At 44.0% G+C, this 6,445-nt stretch overlaps 1 pseudogene; it reads left to right on the plus strand.

The window, feature by feature from the left end:
- The first annotated feature begins 1,397 nt into the window (after nucleotides 1-1,397).
- On the plus strand, nucleotides 1,398-2,409 carry LOC101389391 (testis-expressed protein 30-like; annotated as a pseudogene).
- The last annotated feature ends 4,036 nt before the right edge of the window (nucleotides 2,410-6,445 follow it).

The following is a 6,445-nucleotide window of genomic DNA, read 5'->3' on the forward strand; positions in this document are numbered from 1 at the left end:
GATGGTGAGGTTGGGGGCATGCACCTCGGGCATCAAGGGAGGCATGAGTGGCTGGGGTGGGAGCAGGATACATGGAGAAAGGCTCCAGGACCTGCCTGAGAGCCATTGCTCCATGTTGGGCATGAAGAATGTGGGTGCCAGTGCCAATCTCCCAGCTGGCATTTGGGGAAATACTCGCCTCCATTTCTCCCTGACCTCTCTAGGTTTGCAGAGAGCCCAGTTGGCAGGGGAAGGTGAAGATGGAGTTAGAGGTGGCTGCCCCAGCATGTCCCAAATTCAAAATCCTGCAGGGCCCTGTCCTTTCATGAATGAAGCTGGCCTGGCAGTGGCCACAGGGGCAGTGGGGACTCCATGCCCTATCTGGGAGGGCAGCCACTACTAGCTCCTGCCCATTGCTGCTATACAGGTGGACAGATCTTCCAACATCTCAACAGAAGCCGAATACTGTGATTTAGTAGAGAATCTTTTACTTTTTTTTGGTGAGGCAGATTGGCCCTGAGCTAATATCTGTTGCCAATCTTCCTCTTTTTTGCTTGAGGAAGATTGTCCCTGAGCTAACATCTGTGCCACTCCTCCTCCATTTTGTATGTGGGATGCCACCACAGCATGGCTTGATGAGCAGTGCTCAGGTCTGAGCCCAGGATCCGAACCCACGAACCCCAGGCTGCTGAAGCGGAGCATGCAAACTTAACCACTATGCCACTGGGCCAGCCCAAGAATCTTTTACTTTTTAAAGGTTAGTTGCTAAATTTTTTTTTTAATTCTCTGTAGCCAGTAGACAGGTGGGCAAAAGATTTGAACCTGCACGTTACAGAAGAGGATACTCAAATGTCCAATAAACATGTGAATGATATTCAACCTCATTATTTATCAGGAAAAAGAAAATTAGAACCACAAAGAGGAACATCATATAATACCAGATTGGTAGGAAGTTTTTTAAATGTAATTCTTTATACACTGTTGGTGGGAGTGTAAAATGATGCAACCACTATGGAAAACCATTTGGAATTATTTAGGAACGTTTAAGGGTCTCTAAGACCCAGAAATTACACATCTTGATGCACACTAACAGAATGCTCAGGAAGGGGCCCACTGAGAGCTTCTGTGGTCCTGGCCATGCTCTATGTCAGGGGCCAGCAAACTCCAACCTGTGAGCCAAACCTAGCCCACTGCCTGTTTCCGTACAGCCGGGAGCTAAAAACAGTAAAAGCTTTCTGCCTTTTAAAAAGATTTAAAAAGGCGCCGGCCCGCGCGCCCGGGGGCGGGGCCAGGGCGCGCGTGCGCAGTAGCGGAACGCGCTGGCGGGTGCAGCGAGGCGGTCCAGTGGAGCGTGGTAGCTTGCTCCCTGAAGGGAGTGAGGGAGCTTAGGTTGTCCCGGCCAGTCTGCTGTCCCGGGAGATGTCCTTTGCTTCTCAGATGTAATGCACTCTAAGTTTGTTATTCAGCAGTGAAAATGAGTCATACAGAGGTTAAATTAAAAATACCTTTTGGAAATAAATTACTAGATGCTGTTTGTTTGGTACCTAACAAGAACTTAACATATGGAATAATTCTTACACATGGAGCGTCAGGAGATATGAATCTTCCTCATTTGATGTCACTGGCATCCCATCTTGCATGTCATGTTTTTTTTTTTTTTTGCCTGAGATTTACCTGTAAAGGCCTTAATATTGTACATAGAATTAAGGCATATAAATCAGTTTTGGGGCCGGCTCCGTGGCTTAGCGGTTAAGTGCGCGCGCTCTGATGCTGGCGGCCCGGGTTCGGATCCCGGGCACGCCCCAAGGCACCACTTCTCCGTCCAACCCGAGGGTGAGTCCCACGTACAGCAACTAGAAGGATGTGAACCTATGACATACAACTATCTACTGGGGCTTTGGGGGGAAAAAAATGAATAAATAAAATCTTTAAAAAAAAAAAAAAATCAGTTTTGAATTACCTAAGGACCTCAGGAGAATACAAACTTGCAGGTGTTTTCCTTGGAGGTCCTTCAATGGGCTCAAGAGCAGCTGCTTCTGTAATGTGTCATATTGAGCCAGATGATGCTGATGATTTTGTTTGAGGTCTCATTTGTATTTCCTATCCACCATCCAAAGCAGCAGCATAAACTCAGAGATGAAGATCTCTTTCGTTTAAAAGAACCGGTACTGTTTGTGTCAGGCTCAGCAGATGAAATGTGTGAAAAGAACTTGTTGGAAAAAGTGGCACAGAAAATGCAAGCTCCTAATAAAATCCACTGGATTGAGAAGGCAAATCATTCCATGGCAGTGAAAGGACGGTCAACAAATGATGTTTTCAAATAAATAAATACATAGATTTTGTTTTGGATCCAGGAAATCACTGAAATGGACAAGAAATAACTGTCTTTAGTTAAAAGCCATGTTATTTTGAATACAAATACAGTTAATTTGACAAAGAACAGCATACCTCTCAGCATTATGAGATATATTTCAGACTAATGTTCTTTCATGTTCAGCCATTTTTAAAACACGTTTTAATTGTGAAGTTAATGTCTTTTACAGTGTCTTTTGAAAGCACTGTTATAGTTGTATAAAGATGATGTACAAATATTGAAGGTGGTCTAAATATAATTTATTTTCATTAATATAGTTAAGTTTTGAAAAAAAATTAAACATTTGAATTTTACAACAAAAAAATAAAAAAGTAAAAAGATTAAAAAAGAATAAAAAGAAATTTTGTGATGTGAAAATTATATGAAATTCAGAATTCAATGTCCATGAATAAAGTTTTATTGAAACACAGCCACCTTCATTCATTTGTGTATCGTCTATGACTGCTTTCACGACAACGACAGAGTTGACTAGTCGTGACAGAGACCACATGGTGTCTCCTAAAGCCTAAAATGTTTACTATCTGGCCCTGTATAGACAAGGTTTGCTGGGCCGGCCCCGTGGCTTAGCGGTTAAGAGCACGCGCTCCGCTGCTGGTGGCCTGGGTTCAGATCCGGGCGCGCACCAACGCACCGCTTCTCTGGCCATGCTGAGGCGGCGTCCCACATACAGCAACTAGAAGGATGTGCAGCTGTGACATACAACTATCTACTGGGGCTTTGGGGGGAAAATAAATAAATAAAATCTTTAAAAAAAAAAAGAAAAAGAAAGAAAAAGTTTGCTGACATCTCCCTGCTCTATTTCCTGACCTGGCGGGCGGTTTTGTTGGTGTTCACTTTATACTGCAGAGCATCAATTTTATGAAACACGTTTTCTTGTGGGTGCGGCATCTGGGCCCAAGGTAGAGTTGCCAGGTGTTCTATATGTACAGGGCATGTCCTATAGTGAATTATTTTGTGCTATGTCCAGCATTGTATTTGTCAGGATGCCCCAGATCCTGTATTTAGCTTTTTTCAATGACTTACAAAAATTAGACAGTTGAAGCTATTTTTCCACCACAGTAATTGGCTCTTTTTTTTTTTTTTAATTTTTTTTTTTTTAATTTTATTTTTTCTCCCCCAAAGCCCCAGTAGATAGTTGTGTGTCACAGCTGCACATCCTTCTAGTTGCTGTATGTGGGACACGGCCTCAGCATGGCCGGAGAAGCAGCGCGTCGGTGCGCGCCCGGGATCCGAACCCGGGTCTCCAGCAGTGGAGCGCGCTCACTTAACCACCAAGCCACGGGGCCGGCCCTGGCTCTTAAATCACTAAGATGGCAACACTAGGGAAAAACATACCTCCTCAAATAAAGATCTGGACAATCTCTTATGGTCTCTCCTGCAGGTTTGGCTAAGGGAACACCAAAGGAGTGACTGAGAATTAAAAATACATATTGAAGGGCCGGCGCAGTGGCTTAGCGGTTAAGTGCGCGTGCTCCGCTGCTGGCCGCCCGGGTTGGGATCCGGCGCGCACCCGACACACTGCTTCTCTGGCCATGCTGAGGCCGTGTCCCACATACAGCAACTAGAAGGATGTGCAGCTATGACGTACAACTATCTACTGGGGAGCTTTGGGGAAAAAAAGAAGGAGGATTGGCAATAGATGTTAGCTCAGAGCCGGTCTTCCTCAGCAAAAACAGAGGAGGATTAGCACGGATGTTAGCTCAGGGCTGATCTCCCTCACAAAAAAAAAAAAAAAAATACATATTGAAGAAAGGAAAGACTGTTTTGTGGCCAAAGTCCCAAGTTGTGAGTAAGTAATCACTGTTTAGAGATAACTCTGGATCTGTACAAGTGCTCTGAAAATCAGCCAATGGGCCAATCAGGGATAGCCTCATTCTGGTGACTACAGTTCTGCGAGTTAGCAAATCAATGACAGGCCCAAGTTTCTGAAAGTCAATAGACAAGTGGGCAGAAGATCTGAACAGGCAAATTATAGAAGAGGATGTCCAAATGTCCAATAAATGTGAAAGACGTTCAACCTCATTATTCACTGGGAAAAAAGCGAATTAAAACCACAGTAAGGAACATTACATAATATCAGATGGGCAAAAAATTTTTTAAAGGTAATTCTTTATCAACTGCCAGTGGGAGTGTAAAATGATTCAACCACTTTGGAAAATCATTGGAATTATTTAAGGTTTAAAGATATACATCTCCTGTGATCCAAAAATTCCACTTGTCCAGGCACACTAAGAGAATGGATAAACAAATTGTGGAATACACCCGATTATTGCTGGGTGATAAATGCCCAGTCCTGAAAGTCAGCCAATCAGTGACAACCCCCTGCTTCTAGACAACAGCCAATCAGCAAGCGCTCACTCCAGCCGCCTGTTCTGCAAGTCGCGGGTCGACAGCAGCCTTCCTGCAGCGAGCTCGCGAACACGCTGGAAGCCCGTTAGTGCCTCCATACTCCCGCTTCTCTTCACCTCTACCCAGATAGTTACCATTTCTGTTGCTCTTCCTTCATTCCTGAAGTTCCAAGTTTCCCTCTGGTGTCATTTTTCTTTATCGTTTCTTGTAAAACAGGTCTGCTGTTGACAAATTCTCTTAATTTTTCTTCATGTGAGAATGTCTTTATTTTATAGCCTTCATTTCTGAAGGTCATTTTCAATGATTGGAATTCAGGGTAGATTTTCATTTCAAGTGTGTTGACCTTTGCTTCACGGAATACGGGTGGCATAGGTTTTTTACAGTCTTTTAAAAAGTCTTTGGGAATTCTAACATCTGAGTCCTTTCGTGTTGCTATCTGTTGTCTTTTCTTTTAAGAATTGGTTGCATTTTCCTGTGTCTTTGTATGTACAATAACTTTAGGTTATATTTTTGACATTTTGAATATTATGTTGTTTAGACTCTAGATTTTGTTAAGTACCTGAAAATAAAGGCTTATTTTTATTATTATTATTATTATTTTGTGTGTGAGGAAGATCAGCCCTGAGCTAACATCCGTGCTAATCCTCCTCTTTTTGCTGAGGAAGACCGACTCTGAGCTAACATCTGTTGCCAATCCTCCTCCTTTTTCTCCCCCAAAGCCCCAGTAGATAGTTGTATGTCATAGTTGCACATCCTTCTAGTTGCTGTATGTGGGACATGGCCTCAGAATGGCAGGAGAAGCGGTGCGTCAGTGCGCGCCCGGGATCCGAACCCCGGGCCGCCAGTGGCAGAACGTGTGCACTTAACCGCTAAGCCACGGGGCCGGCCCTAGGTTTATTTTTTTTTACCAGGCAATCAACTTGTTTAGGTTCAAACCACAAGTTTTGTCTTGCCTTCTGTGGACGATAGTTCTGATGTCAGTGCCATTTTCAAAGCCTTTGCTATCCTGTTTTGGGTCTGCTCATGCATGTACAGCTCAGGAGCAAGCCTGAGACTTGTGTCAGTTTATGCACAGAATTAGGGGATCCTTTTTCTGGCTCTCTCCTCTATGGAATTCCCCTCCACATTTTCTAGCCTTCATGGGGCCTATTTTCCTGGTCCTCTGGCCAGAATGATGTCAATTCTCTTGGACATTTCGCAGCCTACATTGCTGCCATCCAGTTCTGAACTGGGGCTGCCATTGGGGCAAGGCCAGGACAGAAAAAAGAAAAAAAATCCCCAGAGATTCCTCCCACCCCTCCCCACACTCTTCAGACTGTAGTTGAGGATTGTGGTTCTGCGTGGAAGATCCTTCTACTGTTTGAAGACTATTCCCCAGAATATGTGGTCTCTCAGCTCTTTTGGGGTTTTTATCTGAATTAGAATTTATTTTAACTATTTGGGCACCTGTGACAAGGAGTTTGAGAACTCTGAACTGTGTGTGCGTGTGTGTGTGTATCCTGTGGGTGAGGTTTCTGAGAAGCTTTGGTTTCTGTGTCCCATGACATGAGGTCCCTAGGTTGTTTGGGGTCTATTTCCAGGTGCGAAGTCTCTGTTTCTTTGGGGGTATCAGTCCCAGGGTGTGATTTTTTGACTTATTAGGGTACTATTTCCAGTGACTGAAGTCTCTGAGCCATTTATGAGCCGGTATCCCAAGGAATGAGATCTCTAAAGTGTCTGTAATTTGTGTACTTGACTGTGAGG

The sequence above is a fragment of the Ceratotherium simum genome, chromosome X, assembly GCF_057802395.1.
Source record: "Ceratotherium simum simum isolate JZ-2026a chromosome X, ASM5780239v1, whole genome shotgun sequence".
NCBI classification, from domain to species: domain Eukaryota; kingdom Metazoa; phylum Chordata; class Mammalia; order Perissodactyla; family Rhinocerotidae; genus Ceratotherium; species Ceratotherium simum.